We start from the raw sequence: 17,726 nt of genomic DNA, 5'->3' as shown, positions 1-17,726 counted from the left end.
TCCCATAACAGTGGTGTTTCCGTTTTTGCATTCCCGCCTCAGTTCCGCTTCCATTTCTTCATCGATTTCTTCTGTTTGCCCAGGTGGATGATAGTACAGGCCCATCTTTATCTCGGCCCCATTCCTTCTTGGTATTTTAACCCATAGCGATTCCAGTTTGTCGGTCGTCGCTGCTGTGTCCACTCTGGTCGAGTGTATGTTATCTTTTATGTATAGGGCTATTCCACCTCATTTCTGGTCTGACCTATCTTTGCGATAGAGTTTGTACCCCTGCAGTACTATGTCCCATTTATTTTCTTCATTCCACCATGTTTCAGAGACCCCAATGATGTCTAGGTTCTCTTTTATGGCCATGACTTCTAATTCTCCCATTTTGTTCCTTAGGCTCCTTGCATTAGTATACATGCATTTTAAGTCCTGGTATTTTCTTGTCTTCTTTTCCTTTTCCTGTGCTATGTTCTTCTTATCATCCTTTTCTTGTCGTGTCAACTCTTGTTTTTTGCCCATTTTGTCTTCCCCCTGTGCTGCGTTCTTCATATCGTCCTCTTGTTCCGTCAACTCTTGTTGTTTGCCCGTTGTGTCCTCTCAGCAATTTTCCTACTCAGTATCTTCTCGGGATACCTTCTTCCGAATCATCGACTCCTGGTCGACTGTCGGCTTTCCCTTCTTCTTAGTTTAAAGCCTGCTCTATTCCTCTCCTGACGTTATTTGCTAGAAGTCTAGTTCCCGCCGTGCTCAGATGTAGTCCGTCTCTCCTGAAGAGCTTGTTCTTGCCCCAAAACATTGTCCAGTTTCTCACGAAGTGGAATCCCTCTTCCTCACACCATTTCCTCATCCAGGCATTTATTGATTGTAGTTCCATTTGCCTCTTCACGTCTGCTCTCGGTACTGGCAGGATTTCAGAAAACACTATCTTCTGAGTCCTCATTTTCAACTTCCTTCCCAGAATCTTGAACTGTTCGATCAGGGCGTTTCTGCTGTAGTCTCTCCTGCTAACATCATTTGTCCCAATGTGGATCATCACTGCAGTCTCTTCCGTCTCTGCTCCTTCTAGGATCCTTTCAATTTTGTCGACGATGTCTTTCCAAGTTTCCAAGTTTATTAGTTTTTAATATCCCGACCATCAAACAATTGTCTGGCCGGTTAACAATAAAATTAATAAAGAGTTTAAATGTAGTAGAATGTGCATGAAGATGTCTAAAATTAAACATAAATGACAAAGACTTGAAGTTCTGGAGTGTGAGGGCAATAGGGGAGGAAAGGGAAAAAGTTACATTGTATAGAAGAAATGGGAAAAGTGGGGGGGTGGGATTGAACGAAGGGAAGGGGAGGCGTGAAGATGATGGATGCTTGCCTGATGAAAGAAAGAAAAAAGAGAAAGAGAGAGAAAAATAAAAAGAAAAAAAATAAAATAAAATTTAGGTTAGATTAAAAGCGTCCCGAAATAAGAAAGTCTTTAGATTTATCTTGAATTTAGCTAATTGTTGTTCGTCACGGACGTATTGTGGAAGTGAGTTCCATAATGTAGGGGCGGTTATAGCGAAATTTGTTTTGCAAGTATAGTAGAAGTCTTTTAGGGATGGAATATAGAGAAGTTTGTGGTCTGATGATCTTAATGTACGAGTGGAACTTTGAGGAATAAGGAGTTTGTCAAGAAATGTAGGTTGATGTAAGAGTTTGATTTTGAACGTGAGTAGAATAATTTTATAAGTGATACGGTGGGAGATGGGAAGCCAATGGGCTTCCTTTAAGAGAGGAGTGACATGATCAAATTTGCTTTTCTTATAGATAAGTTTTATTAAACTTTTGTTTTTGTTCCTAAAAGGCAGGTCACTAGCTGATCCTCTCTTCCTCCTGCTATGTGGCTATCTACTTGCCTTAGGATTGAGTCTCCCACTAGGATTGCAGACTTTCCCTTTTTCAGTTTTCGCTCCAATTTCAGGTCTGTGACCTCGGTGCGTTTTACTGCTTCCTCTTCTTGGCACCGGCAAGACCTTGCCTCCCCTTCCTGCAAAATTCTTCTATGGGCTTCTTCTTCCTTAGAGTTAGATCGCTTTTGTCCTCTGTTCCATGCAGGTATATCTTTGTCCCTCCTACGATGTTCATGTTCTTGTTCTTGCACCCTCCTGTAGGCCTCTTCGATGAACTCCTCAAGCTCCCTGACTTGTTCCTCGATGTGCCTCTCTCTCTCTCTGGGTCTTCAGCTGTCCTGAGTGGATCTTCTGTCCTGAATGGGTCTTCTGCGATGTAAAGTCCCTCCAGTTCCTGAATCCTGTACTTCAGTCGACTAACTTCCTTCTTTAAGCTTTTCAACTCCTGACACCGACCGCATACATAAGACTGCCTCGTCAAGGGGAGGTAATCATACATTTGGCAGTCTGTGCATTACACTGGGAAGCTCATCCTCTGGATTACCTCTGCTTCCATTGCTATCTGCCTATTTGGAGTATTCTATTAATGTACCGGTACCTTTTTGCTTGTGTGTGTGTGTGTTCTTTTCTGTGCCTGCTTCTTCCTTATCTTCTGTGTCTGCCGTTTCCTTACTTCGCTATCTTTTGCTTGTGTGTATGTGTGCTCTTTTCTGTGCCTGCCGCGTCTTTACCTTACCTTGCCGCTTCCTTACCTTGCTGCCTTTTGCTTGTGTGTGCTGTCTTTACCTTACCTCACCTTTGCTTGTGTGTGTGTGTGCTCTTCTCTGTGCCTGCCGCGTCCTTATCTTGGTATCCTTCCCTGCTGTCCTTGGGTGTAGTGACTTGGCCCTTCTTGAGGCCCTTCGCAAAAGCGCTCTCGCTAAGGTGAGCGCCTTTGCCGCTTGCCTTTGTCGCGCACCGAACGGCTGTGTGCCGTTGGCTCCTCCCCTTTTAAGGGGGAGTTTGGCCGATGCTTCTGCCGACCCGGTTGTCATGGGCGAAGCGTACTCTCGCCGCTGCCCCTAGCTTCCTGCTCCTTTCTGTCTTCTTTTACGGATCCCTGTTGGTTTGGTTTGTGCCCTTTTACTTTCTTATTCTCCCTTCCTCCTTCTCCTCGCTACTCTCCTTCTCTCCCGATGCTGCTCACCACGTGTTCCGCTTGGCTCCTCTCCTTTTAAGGGGGAGTTTGGCCAATGCTTCTGCCGACATGGTGGGGGTGGGCAGAGCTTACTCTTGCCGCTGCCCCTAGCTTCCTGCTCCTCTCTGTCTTCTTTTACGGATCCCTGTTGGTTTGGTTTGTGCCCTTTTACTTTCTTATTCTTCCTTCCTCCTTCTCCTCGCTACTCTCCCAATGCTGCTCACCACGTGTTCCGCTTGGCTCCTCTCCTTTTAAGGGGGAGTTTGGCCAATGCTTCTGCCGACATGGTGGGGGTGGGCAGAGCTTACTCTTGCCGCTGCCCCTAGCTTCCTGCTCCTCTCTGTCTTCTTTTACAGATCCCTGTTGGTTTGGTTTGTGCCCTTTTACTTTCTTATTCTTCCTTCCTCCTTCTCCTCGCTACTCTCCTCCTCTCCCGATGCTGCACACCTCTGTTATTTTACTACTACTACTATTAATTATTTCTATGGTGCTACCAGATGCACGCAGCGCTGCACAGAGTCACAAAGAATAAGAAAACAGTCCCTGCTCGAAAGAGCTTATAATCTAAACAGGTAAGACAGACAAACAGGATGTTATTCAGCTGGCTTGGTTGGAGGGCAGAGGGGAATACAGGAAAATCAAGCCATTGTGACATCACTGATGAGGTTGGCTCTTATTGGTGGACTGAGGCATTGTGACATCACATTCTCAGCTCTGCTTCCCAAAGACTGAAACTCTTCACACTACTATTACTATGAACTAGTGGCTGAGAAAATAAAGGCGAAAGAGTTGGCGTTCATGAAATATAAAAAAACCCAAGAAGAGGAGAGCAGAAAGGACTACAGGGTGAAACTGAAAGAAGCCAAGAGAGAAATACGTTTGGCGAACGCACAGACGGAAGAACAAATGGCTAAAAATGTAAAAAAGGGAGATAAAAATTTTTTCAGATATATTAGTGAAAGGAGGAAGATAAAAAATGGAATTGCTAGGCTAAAAGATGCTGGGAACAAATATGTGGAGAGTGATGAGGAGAAAGCAAATGTGCTAAACAAATACTTCTGTTCTGTGTTCACAGAAGAAAATCCTGGAGAAGGACCGAGATTGTCTGGCAAAGTTACACGAGAAAATGGAGTAGATTCTGCGCCGTTCACGGAGGAGGGTGTTTATGAGCAACTTGAAAAACTGAAGGTGGACAAAGCGATGGGACCAGACGGGATCCATCCCAGGATACTAAGGGAGCTCAGAGAGGTTCTGGTGAGTCCTATTAAAGACTTGTTCAACAAATCTCTGGAGACGGGAGTGATTCCTGGGGATTGGAGGAGAGCGGATGTGGTCCCTATTCATAAAAGTGGTCACAGGGATGAAGCAGGAAACTACAGGCCGGTGAGCCTCACTTCAGTTGTTGGAAAAATAATGGATGTGTTGCTGAAAGAAAGGATAGTGTATTTCCTTGAATCTAATGGGTTACAGGATCCGAGGCAACATGGCTTTACAAAAGGTAAATCGTGCCAAACGAACCTGATTGAATTTTTTGATTGGGTAACCAGAGAGCTGGATCGTGGACATATGCTAGATGTAATTTACTTGGATTTCAGCAAAGCCTTTGATACAGTTCCTCATAGGAGGCTGTTGAACAAACTTGAAGGGCTGAAGTTAGGACCCAAAGTGGTGAACTGGGTCAGAAACTGGCTGTCGGACAGACGCCAGAGGGTGGTGGTTAATGGAAGTCGCTCGAAGGAAGGAAAGGTGACTAGTGGAGTCCCTCAGGTTTCGGTGCTGGGGCCAATCCTGTTCAATATGTATGTAAGTGACATTGCTGAAGGGTTAGAAGGAAAAGTGTGCCTTTTTGCAGATGATACCAAGATTTGGAACAGAGTAGACACCGAAGAGGGAGTGGAGAATATGAAAAAGGATCTGCAAAAGTTAGAGGAATGGTCTAATGCCTGGCAACTAAAATTCAATTCAAAGAAATGCAGAGTAATGCATTTGGGGATTAATAATAGGAAGGAACCGTATATGCTGGGAGGAGAGAAGCTGATATGCACGGACGGGGAGAGGGACCTTGGGGTGATAGTGTCCGAAGATCTAAAGGCGAAAAAACAGTGTGACAAGGCAGTGGCTGCTGCCAGAAGGATTCTGGGCTGTATAAAGAGAGGCGTAGACAGTAGAAGGAAAAAGGTGTTGATGCCCCTGTACAGGTCATTGGTGAGGCCCCACTTGGAGTATTGTGTTCAGTTTTGGAGACCGTATCTGGCGAAAGACGTAAGAAGACTTGAGGCGGTCCAGAGGAGGGCGACGAAAATGATAGGAGGCTTGCGCCAGAAGACGTATGAGGATAGACTGGAAGCCCTGAATATGTATACCCTAGAGGAAAGGAGAGACAGGGGAGATATGATTCAGACGTTCAAATACTTAAAGGGTATTAACGTAGAACAAAATCTTTTCCAGAGAAAGGAAAATGGTAAAACCAGAGGACATAATTTGAGGTTGAGGGGTGGTAGATTCAGGGGCAATGTTAGGAAATTCTACTTTACGGAGAGGGTGGTGGATGCCTGGAATGCGCTCCCGAGAGAGGTGGTGGAGAATAAAACTGTGACTGAGTTCAAAGAAGCATGGGATGAACACAGAAGATTTAGAATCAGAAAATAATATTAAAGATTGAACTAGGCCAGTTACTGGGCAGACTTGTACGGTCTGTGTCTGTGCATGGCCATTTGGAGGAGGATGGGCAGGGGAGGGCTTCAATGGCTGGGAGGGTGTAGATGGGCTGGAGTAAGTCTTTACAGAGATTTCGGCAGTTGGAACCCAAGCACAGTACCGGGTAAAGCTTTGGATTCTCGCCCAGAAATAGCTAAGAAGAAAAAAAAAAAAAAAAAAAATAAAAATTTAAATTGAATCAGGTTGGGCAGACTGGATGGACCATTCGGGTCTTTATCTGCCGTCATCTACTATGATACTATGTTACTATGTAACTATTTCTATAGCACTAACAGACCTACACAGCACTATATTGAGTCATGAAGAAGACAGTCCCTGCTCGAAAGGGCTTACAATGTAAGCAGACACGACAGACAAACTGGATGTCATGGATACAGTTAAGGGGAACGGTTAATCAGCTGGCTGGGATGGAGGAATTTAAGAGCAAATGGGATGCCCATGTGAGATCCCTTAGAGGGTTAAGCCAAGGGAACTTGTCACCAGGAGTGGGATCCCTAGGATAGTAGACTTGGGGGTGGGTCAGTAGAGTGGGCAGACCTGATGGGCTATGGCCCTTATCTGCCGTCATCTTCTATGTTTCTATGAGGGCAGAGGAGTAGAGTTAGGATTGAAGGCTATATCAAAAAGGTGGGTTTTCAGTCTGCTTTTAAGCATGGGAAGGGAAGGGGATTGGCGGACAAATTCGGGTAATTTATTCCAGGCATAGGGGGCAGCTAGATGAAAGGAACAAAGTCTGGAATTTTACCTGTTTTAGTCATACCTAAGGCTGTTTCTCCTCCAGTCACTGCCAAAAGTTTTCAAAGCTATTCCTGGGTTTCATGATGTGCCCCTATAGATATTTGGAAGGTAGTGATGGGAACTAAGGGTATGATTCAACGTGGCTCATTTTACAAAGGAGACTGTTTCTAAACTGTTTTCATCTATTCAAAAATGAATTCTGACTTTGGAGCCTACATAAGAACATAAGAGTTGCCACACTGGGACAGGCCGAAGGTCCATTAAGCCTAGCATCCTGTTTTCAACAGTGCCAATCCAGGTTACAAGTATCTGGCAAGATCCCAAAAGAGAAAAACTGATTTTATGCTGCTTATCCTAGAAATAGAAACATAGAAACATAGAAATAGACGGCAGATAAGGGCCAAGGCCCATCCAGTCTGCCCACCTTAATGACGCTCCCTTACCTTTACCCTGTGAATAGATCCCACGTGTCGATCCCATTTGGCCTGAAAATCAGGCACGCTGCTGGCCTCAATCACCTGAAGTGGAAGACCATTCCAGCGATCAACCACCCTTTCAGTGAAAAAGAATTTCCTGGTGTCACCGCGCAGTTTCCCGCCTTTGATTTAAGCAGTAGATTTTCCCAAGTCCATCTTAATAATGGCTTATGGACTTTTTTTTATTTTTTTTTTAGGATATTATCCAAACCTTTTTTTAACCTGCTAAGCTGTTTTCACCACATTCTCTAGCAATGAATTCCAGAGTTTAATAATTACATGTTGGATGAAGAAATTTTTTTTTCCAGTTTTAAATTTACTACTTCGTAGCTCCACTGCATGCCCCCTAATCCCAGTATTTTTGGAAGCAGTAAACAAGTGATTCACTTTTACCCATTCCACTCCACTCGGTATTTTATAGACCCCTATAATATCTCCCCTGAACCATTTCTAATTCAAGCCGAAGAGCTCTAGCAACTTTAGCCTTTCCTTATAGGGAAGTCGTCCTATCTCCTTTATCATTTTTGTCGCCATTCTCTGTACTTTTTCTAATTCCAGTTTTGAGATGTGGAGCGATACAAAATCATTTTTGTTTTCCATTCCTAACCCGATAATTCCTATTTGCTTTCTTTTTTGATGCACACCGAGCAGAAGATTTCAACATATATCAAAGATGACACCTGGATCCTTTTCCTGGGCAGTGACTCCTAACTTGCATCACATAGTTATAGTTTTAGCAATTAAAGATAGCTTCAATATCCATCATAAATTGGAGGCTATAGAGAATAATATTAAAGCTGAGGAACCTTCTGGTCCTCAGCTTTCCTTTTACAATTCTGTTTCTGGCAGAGATTCTTTTGAGGTATTGCAAGGAGGCTTGAAATATATCTAAGCATGATGAAACATTGATTTCTAATTTATTTATTAGGTATTTATATACTACCTATCAAGGTTATCTAAGCAGTTTACATTCAGGTGGTCAGTCATTTGTCCCTATCTGTCCTGTAGGGCTCACATTCTATCTAACATACCTGGGGAAGTGGAGGATTGAGTAACTTGCCTAGGGTCACAAGCAGCAGCAGGTTGCTGAGGTTGTAGCTCTAACCACTGCGCCACACTTTCATATTTCTAAAAAGACTTGTCTAGAGAATAAGATCTAGGAGTGACTTTGATCTCTTGGTTTGATGGGGGGTCCTGGAGAGCTCATCAGATGTGATTTCAACAAGGGCAACCTCTTTGGTCACCTTCTCTAGTGATAAGATTGTTATAAAAGCTTATTTGAAAAAGAAAGGTCTTGCGTTCTGTAGGCATAATATTCAAGTTATTCTCAATATAGCATGATCTGCACACTTGCATAGAAGGTATCTTCTTGCCTTGAAGTTTCATGCTCTTGATATAGGGTAACCTTTTTTTTAAATTGCGATTTCTTTGTAAGGTTCCTTTGATTCTTCACATCTGAAGAAAAGAAGGTCTAAAAAAAAAAAAAAAAGCCTGGGGTATGGTTGAAGGTTTTTCAGGAACTTAAATATTAGCTGTATCGCTGGAAGGTTCTTTAGGTTTCCTTCTATGGTTGTCTATTTCATTATTACTATTGTCGTTCTCTTGATTTGAGCTTCGGAGTCATTTTTTTTTTTTTTTTTAAATTGGAGGCTTTTCACGTTTTCCTTTATTATGCTCTTATGGTTATTTCTTGATGGCTGCTTTGAAACTATGGGCTCCTTTTACAAAGGTGCGCTAGCGTTTTTAGCGCACGCACCGGATTAGTGCATGCTATAGCGCACGCATTGGATTAGTGCATGCTATAGCGCGCACTACCCCAAAAAACTACCGCCTGCTCAAGAGGAGGCGGTAGCGGCTAGCATGTGCGCTATTCTGTGCGTTAAGGCCCTAATGCACCTTTGTAAAAGGAGCCCTATGTTTTAAAGCTCCAGCACACTAAACAGAGCAAATGTTTTCTTGTGGCACACTAAATGGAGCATATGTTTTTTGTTGCACATTATAACTGAAATTATGAAATTGCAAAACCAACAAAAAATTAAATTTGAGAGTTATTTATTTAAAGTTCTTTAAGCTATGTATGGGTAATTGTAACAATGGTGAAACTTAAGCAGATAGAACAGAATTGCTAATCCGTGTGATGGATGTGTTGTTTTTTGAGTGCAAATTAACTCTGTAGTCGACAAGCAAACACACATTTCATCATCTGCCGTCTGAGGCCATTCTTTCTTTTCAATTTAATTTCTGTCAGAGCTGAAAATCCAAGTTTGCCAAGATAAGGGTCACTACTGCATAAAAAATAAAAATAAAATTACTAGCCGTTAGTTTTCAAGGAACAATCAGGTCAAAGAATGATGCTTGTCTGGGTGATTGTATTGACAGACTCTTGCATTTAGAAACAAAGCCCTATTGTTCCTCCTATTTATTTGTTTTAGCCTTCCATATGTTCTTTTTTTTCCAGATGTCTTCATTTCTGAGTCAATTCTTGCTTCCCAGCAGTTCTCACAGTGGAGTAGTAAGGGGGAGCAGGGGGTTGACCACCCCAGGTACCATCTTGGTGGGGGCGCCAGCAGCTCTCTGTCTCCCCCCCCCACCATGCCACACTAGCATCCTTGTTTACCCACATATCTCTTTAAATCTTTGCAAGCGCGAGCAACTTCTCTGGCCTGCTGCTCGTGCTGGCCTGGATCCTCTCTGAAATCACTTCCGGGTCACAGGGCCAGGAAGTGACATCAGAGGGAAAGCCAACACCGGCACGAGCATCAGGCTGGAGAAGTTGCTCGTGCCGGTGAAGATTTAAAGATGTATGGGATGGAAGGGAGGGTGCAAGTGTGGTTGTGTGTGGAAGGAACTGTTCTGGATTTCTCTGCTTGCATTAGCGCCCACAAGTGTTTAATTTATTTAGGAATGAAATACATTTCAGAACAAAAAAGGGACCATAATAACTATGCTCCTTTTGATTGCCAAATGAGCTACTAAAACATTTTTCTTAGTTCCTCTAAAACATTTTCCAGTGGCAGGCTCATAATTAAGAATAGTGATCTCCAAGAGTAGGTATTTCCTGTTTGATTTTTTCAAATGTCTTGAATAAATTGCTATTATATAAACATGGAAAAAGCAATTACAATTCTAATCAAGATCTGCATCTCTGCTAAGACAATTTAGAAATGAATACAACTGTCCCCAATAAAAACCATAATAAATATTTTACAAAGAGTCTGTACATCATAGCATTAATCATGCATAGGATGACAATATTTAAGGCACAGATAAAGCAAGATAAAAGGTTTTCCATAATATATGACAAGCTCTAACAGAAGCAGTAATTATCTGATCATGCCCAAACTTAAATGGAATCTGAAAAGGAATTCAGATATATTCAAAATCTGAGTATCCCTTCCTATGCAGGTGCCATTTCACTACAGGCTGCTAACAACATGCATATTAAATATTATTCGATTCATTAGAGCTTAGTACCGAACAGGATCAGCCACTTGTATGCTAATAGCCTTACTGGGTCAGACCAATGGTCCATCAAGCCCATAGCCCATTCTCACAGTGGCCAATCCAGGTCACCAGTACCTGGCCAAAACCCAAGGAGTAGCAATATTTCATCCTACCGATCCAGGGCAAGCAGTGGCTTCCCTCATGTCTTTCTCACTAACAGACTATGGACTTTTTCTCCAGGAAATTGTCTAAACCTTTCTTAAAACCAGCTACGCTATCCACTCTTACCACAACCTCTGGCAATGTGTTCCAGAGCTTAACTATTCTCTGAGTGAAAAAAATATTTCCTCCTATTGGTTTTAAAAGTATTTCCCTGTAACTTCATCGAGTGCCCCTCCCCTAGTCTTTATCATTTTTGACGGAGTGAAAAATCGGTCCACTAGTACCCGTTCTACTCCACTCAGGATTTTATAGACTTCAATCATATCTCCCCTCAGCCGTCTCTTTTCCAAGCTGAAGAGCCCAAACCTCTTTAGTCTTTCCTCATATTAGAGGAGTTCCATCCCCTTTATCATTTTGGTCGCTCTTCTTTGAACCTTTTCTAGTGCCGCTATATCTTTCTTAAGAACATAAGAATAGCCTTACTGGATCAGACCAATGGTCCATCAAGCCCAGTAGCCCATTCTCATGGTGGCCAATCTAGGTCCCTAGTACCTGGCCAAAACCCAAGGAGTAGCAACATTCCATGCTACTGATCCAGTGCATGCAGGAGATCAGAATTGAACGCAATACTCCAGGTGAGGTTGCACCATGGAGCGATACAGGGGCAGTATAGCAGCACTCAGAGAATAGTTAAGCTCTAGAACGCATTGCCAGAGGTTGTGGTAAAAGCAGTTAATGTAGCTGGTTTTAAAAAAGGTTGGGAGAAATTCCTGGAGGAAAAGTCCATAGTCTGCTATTGAGACAGACATGGGACGATAGCATGGAATGCTGCTACTATTTTGGGCTTTAGCCAGGTACTTGTGACTTGGATTGACCTCCACAAAGACGGGATACTGGGCTAGAGGGACCATTGGCCTGACCCAGTAAGGCTATTCTTATGTTCTTATATCCGGCAAGGGTACCTGCAGCCTCCAAAATAGACACATCGTCAAGAGACAGGATAGGCATAATATCTGTGTGACAACTAAAATAATCAAGATCTGGCATAGCCGGATGAGAGGGCTTCTGCATAGGGATCTCTGGTGCTGGAGCAACCAACTTGGAAAGAGGCAATGTGCTCACTGGCTGCATCAAATGAGCTAGGTCTGAAATATACGCTCGCTAGAGGAGTCAAATGAAATCCAGAGAAAATTCACACTCTGTGGCCATTACTGGGTCCCACTGAGCTTCTCGTGCTGCACCAAAGGAGTCTCCAGTCTCGGTATGCAGGCATTTGGTACAAGTATCCAGAATGGCCCCTAGATTTGATCTTTTGCCCACATCACAGACCCAGGTCGGTTTCCCAGCCCTGGAGGACACCAAGGAGATAAAGCCCAAAGCTTCTGCTACCTTCCCCAGTGTGCTGCAGCATGCGGTACTTGGACATTATTCTGGCACCAATCCAGCATAATCTAGACATGCATTCAACAGAGTAGGGGCTGAGAGATCATCCCTACCGATTTTCAACAAAATCAAGTGGTCTTGAGGCAGAAATCAAAGGTTGAAAATGGTCACTGCCAGTGAATTCACGCCACAATCAGCAAAAATAAGCACTTTACAAAATTTTTTTAAAAAATAGTGATTTGGGGTTTGGGGAGGTGGGGGACCTGAACCCCACCCTCAGAAACTCAGAAAAATGAGTTTTGCAGACCACCTCTGAAGCTCTTGTGGAAATAATGGAGGCATACTCACAGTCTCTGAAGTGTCTGCCTGTCAGCTCTGTACACTGTAGCTGAATGGAGGAAAAGAATTTAATGCCTCAGAAATGCTCCAAAATGAGCAGACTTGAAGATCTTTGGACTACCAGTTGGATGGACTCCGACTTTACTCTCCACCCCAACAGAACTTCTCTCTATGACCGGGGGTGGGAAACGCAGCCTTTGCCCTGAAACTCAGAGGGACTTTTACACAGGATGCATACAGCCTGTGCTTAAACCCCTGACAAGGTCAGAGAGCAAGTGAGCTCCCAGGGCAATGGACCCAGAGTCCAAGAAAGGTGGCTCCAGCAGGCTGGCTCTACAGGTCCACTGGTTTCTCTGTGAAGCAGCAGCCTGGATCCATGGGACTGCGTCCTTTCCTCCAGCAGAGGACCACCACAGCAGAGTCACCGAAAAAAATGAACTTTAAGCGACCAAAATAAGATTGCTTGCAGAAATTGAAACTGCAGAGGGCTCTAACTCATTCTCTCTGAGGTAGGAGGAGCACATGCTCAGAAAAATGTTTGGATTTCTGCAACACCCGGATTGTGGGAAGGGATATGGAAGAGTATGGAATTCAGAAGGACATAACAGAAATGGATATTTCCTGACCTCTCTAGGTCTACCCAAGAAAGACGAAAGTTGTTTTTATTGTTGTGCCAAGAGGTTCTCTCATTAGGCACAATATTTAATCTGATTTCCCTGTAAATGTATTGTGAAATATGCAAATGAGCAATGTTTTCTTTATCCATTTTTCCTCTATCTTTATTTTCCTCTCTATTATTTTGCTAATTTGTTTGTTCTTTGGTACTTTAGTTAGATTGTGAGCCTTCGGGACAGTAAGGGAATTTCAAAGTACCTATTCTTTATTATTTATACTTCTCATTTATAATCTTAATGTATATTTTCTTCAAACCGCTTAGAACCTAACGGATGTAGCGGTATATAAGAAATAAATTACATTACATTACATTACATTATTTATCTTATTTTTATTGTCTATTTTCTGTAAACCGCTTAGAATCCTAACGGAATTTAGCGGTATATAAGAAATAAATTACATTACATTACATTACATTATTTATCTTATTTTTATTGTCTATTTTCTGTAAACCGCTTAGAATCCTAACGGAATTTAGCGGTATATAAGAAATAAATTACATTACATTACATTACATCCCTCAACAATTAGGTCTTTTCTTAACATTAAGAAGTTTGCATCTAGAGATGGGGCTGTTAGGGAATAAAGGGTTTTCCCCTCACTAAGACTGCATTATACCATTGGGCAGCATGGGGCATCAGACAAATCAGGGAAAACTTCATGTCCCAGAATGCCCTGAGCTTTGCGCTCAGTGCTGAGATCCATTAGGCAAAGGATAAAGCCCTGCTGAGTCAAGGGGGTGGGACTCAGGCAGGGAGGAGTACTTCTGCCCAAGACTGAGAGGGGAGGTCCTGAGGAAGAGACTTCCACTAGAGAACCCTTCCCTAGCTGTGGGTTGAGGAGAACCTTAGGATGCAGAGAACATAAGAACATAAGAATTGCCGCTGCTGGGTTAGACCAATGGGCCATCCTGCCCAGCAGTCTGCTCATGCGGTGGCTCCAAGGTCAAGACCAGTGCTCCAAATGAGTCCAGTCTCACCAGTTTAGCATGAACTTGTCCAACTTTGTCTTGAAACCCTGGAGGGTGTTTTCCCCTATAACAGACTCTGGAAGAGCATTCCAGTTTTCTACCACTCTCTGGGTGAAGAAGAATTTCCTTACGTTTGTACGGAATCTATCCCCTTTCAACTTTAGAGAGTGTCCTCTCGTTCTCCCTACCTTGGAGAGGGTGAACAGTCTGTCTTTCTCTACTAAGTCTATTCCCGTCAGTATTTTGAATGTTTCGATCAGAGAGATTCTTATGAGATTGAAAACCCTTCCCTAGCCGTGGGCTGAGGAAAAGTCCTGGAAGATCAAAAAATCTGGCAAGGACTGTCAGAAGAGCTGACAGTGTGAGACTTTTGGTACATGGCTGAACATGGCAAACCAAGCTTATTATACTGAGGATTGTGGACTATGTGTAGAGGACATGCCCAGGGAAATCCGGACATCTAATAACCCTATACCAGAGTCTTATACGGGGTATCAATACTTCCTTTTTCCTATTGGCCATCTCTCTCCCTTTTCAACCTGTTTGGCCACCTTAAGATCACCACATACAATCACACCCAAGACCTGCTCTTCTGTCATGCGCATAAGTTCTTCACCCCCTAAACTGTATGCTTCATTTATGTTTGAAGGTATTGCTCCAGTCCCATAGTTTGGAACATGTTTGTGCTTGAACTGTTTAAGGTTTACCTTATTTAGAAATAAAAAGAGTTTGGTAGCAATTTTTGGGTCTTCTGGTCTGTCTTTTTCTGACTTAAATTACCATTCCAAAATCCAAAAAGTTCCAAAAACCGAAATATGCCTGGTCCCAAGGATTTCAGATGGAGGATCTTGTACCTGTACAAAGTTTGCCTTATAAAATATTTGAAATGATCATAAATAGAAAATGAAAAAAAAAAATTAATCTTGCCATAAATATTTTCTGATGCTTCTAAGTTTTCTCAAGACCCAGAATGCACTTTTTACAAGATGACTCATCGGATCCTTCATTGTTAATTTGTTGTTCAATATTATTCCTAATAGGTTTAATGATCATTCTAGATTATAATCTATTCCATCTGCTCTAAGGCCTCGATTCACTAAACTCACCGATCTGGATCATTGTTTGGGCGATTTGTGGCCGAGTTTTGCCGAGTGACCGATTCACTAACGATTCAGCATGCATATGATCTGATCTGATCAGATTATCCTTGTTGGTTGTAGATGCCATTTGCACCTGCGCTTGCTCTTTGCACAGGCGAGCTCAAAACAAACGGGGAGGGGTGGCTGCGGTTTACTTGCTGGCTCTACAAGTGGGCATTTTAAAAGGAATCATTTCAATTTGTGCAGCCAGATTATGGAACAAAAACATGCTTTGATTATGGAACAGAACACACTTTAAACCCACGGGTTAAAACCATGGGCTTGCACTGCGCTTTTTGCAGAATAAAAAGGGAGTTCATATGCATATGTACAGTTTTATTTTTTATTGAATTTTTATTGTTGCTTTGTAACCTCGATATTGGGATTTCAGGGTGGCAGAGAGTAGGAGAGTCAGCAAGGACAGTATGCAACTGGTCCTCAGCAGTTGCTTCATTTCAGATTGGCAAACCTAATCGGTGTTTCTACTTCTGCTTAGTGAATCGATGGCTTCCCACTTATGCATGCCATTTTCCCTCATTTGCATGGGCGGATTGGATTGGGTGGGAGATTGATCAGCCAGAAGGTTAGTGAATTGGGTCGGGGTCGGGAAATGATCGCAAACTGGTCGGGACACGATCGGTGAGTTTAGTGAATCTAGCCCTAAGAGTAGAACCTTCTTCTTTTGAATGTTTAGAATCCTATTAGCATAAGAATTGCCGCTGCTGGGTCAGACCAGTGGTCCATTGTGCCCAGCAGTCTGCTCATGTGGCAGCCCTTAGGTCAAAGACCAGTGCCCTAATTGAGACTAGCCTTACCTGCCTACGTTCTGGTTCAGCATGAACTTGTCTAACTTTGTCTTGAATCTCTGGAGGGTGTTTTCCCCTATAACAGCCTCCGGAAGAGCATTCCAGTTTTCTACCACTCTCTGGGTGAAGAAGAACTTCCTTATGTTTGTACGGAATCTATCCCCTTTTAACTTTAGAAAGTGCCCTCTTGTTCTCTCTACCTTGGAGAGGGTGAACAACCTTTCTTTATTTACTAAGTCTCTTCCCTTCATTATCTTGAATGTTTTGATAATATCCCCTCTCAATCTCCTCTTTTCAAGGGAGAAGAGGCCCAGTTTCTGTAATCTATCACTGTACGCAACTCCTCTAGCCTCTTAATCATTTTAGTCGCTCTTCTCTGGACCCTTTCGAGTTGTACTGTGTCCTTCTTCGTGTACGGCGACCAGTGCTGGATGCATTATTCCAGTATTAATAAACATTTCGTTTTATCTATTTCATGTCAGATAATTTGACTTCATCCAATTCACAATTAAATGAAAGCAATGGGAAACCTTCTTCTGATGTATGTCTTGTATCTTAGAATCAACTTAAAACAAGAAGTAATCTCTTCAGCATAAATAAAAACATGGTAGCTTGCTGTCTCCAAATTTCTTCCTAATGATGAAAGTACTACATTGAATAACATGGAGAACCTTGCAGCACTCCTAATGGTGGTGACCATTTTTCTGAGAAGATCTATATGACAGTAACCCTTGAAACCAATTCAACACATTTCCAGATATTCCTATACTATTCAAGGAAGTAAGATTTTATGATCTACCAGATCAAATGCACTTGAAATATCCAGTTGCATAATGACAGCAGTTTTCCTGTACTTATGAGTTGTCTTATTTGTTCCAGTAAAGAGATTATTAATGTTTCTGTACTAAGCACAAAGCAAAATCCATTGGTGCATGTGAAGGACATTTAGTTCAGAGATAAATTGAAGTAAGTGTTGAAAAAAATACATGCTCAGTCAGCTTTGAGATAACAAATATCAGAGAGAGGTTGATAATTTGATGCCAGAGATAGTCCAAGGAGAGCTTCTTAAGAGCAGGGCAGATTAGTACGTGCTTCCAGACAGGTTGAAAATTCCCAGAGGTGAGACTATTCAAGACCATCAAGAATGCAAGATAAAGTGGGTTGTGTCAGATTTGACTGAGCCAGGAAGAGGGGATAAGAACATAAGAATAGCCTTAATGGATCAAACCAATGGCCCATCTAACCCAGTATCCCGTCTTCATGGAGGCTAATCCCAAACCTCAAAATAGTAGTAGCATTCCAAACCACCAATCCAGGGTAAGCAGTGGCTTCCCCCATGTCTGTCTCAACAGCAGACTATGGACTTTTCCTCCAGGAACTTGTCCAAACCTTTTTTAAAACCAGCTACATTAACCGCTCTCACCACATCCTCTGGCAACGCATTCCAGAACTAAACTATTTTCTGAGTGAAAAAATGTTTTCTCCTATTGGTTTTAAAAGTATTACTCAGTAACTTCATTGAGTGTCCCCTAGTCTTTGTAAATCCTGATGCAATAAAAAAATCAATCCACTTGCATCCATTCTTCACCACTCATGATTTTGTACACTTCGATCATATCTCCCCTCAGCAGTTTCCTTTCCAAGCTGAAGAGCCGTAATCTCTTTAGTCTTTCCTCATATGAGAAAAGTTCCATCCCCTTTATCATCTTGGTTGTTCTTCTTTGAACCTTGCCGCTATATCTTTTTTGTGCTATGGAGACTAGAACTGAATGCAATACTCAAGGTGAGGTCACACCATTGAGCGATACAAAGACATTATAACATTCTT

At 42.5% G+C, this 17,726-nt stretch overlaps 1 protein-coding gene across 4 annotated transcripts in view; it reads right to left on the bottom strand.

Annotated features, from left to right (window-relative positions):
* Positions 1 to 17,726, bottom strand: part of SAMD12 (sterile alpha motif domain containing 12) — a 655,615-nt gene that overhangs the window by 119,254 nt on the left and 518,635 nt on the right. Inside the window, exon 6 of one of the 4 annotated variants that reach the window (XR_004538411.1) lies at positions 9,247 to 9,265. The exons of the other annotated variants lie outside the window; for them this stretch is intronic. The gene's annotated coding sequence lies outside the window, so the exon portion shown is untranslated. Of the gene's footprint in view, positions 1 to 9,246; positions 9,266 to 17,726 lie in introns of those variants that run through there. 4 annotated transcript variants of the gene reach the window in all.

Source organism: Geotrypetes seraphini, chromosome 2 (genome assembly GCF_902459505.1).
Source record: "Geotrypetes seraphini chromosome 2, aGeoSer1.1, whole genome shotgun sequence".
NCBI lineage: Eukaryota > Metazoa > Chordata > Amphibia > Gymnophiona > Dermophiidae > Geotrypetes > Geotrypetes seraphini.
Note: the sequence above shows the minus strand (reverse complement) of the source record. Positions and strands in the feature narration are given on the sequence as shown.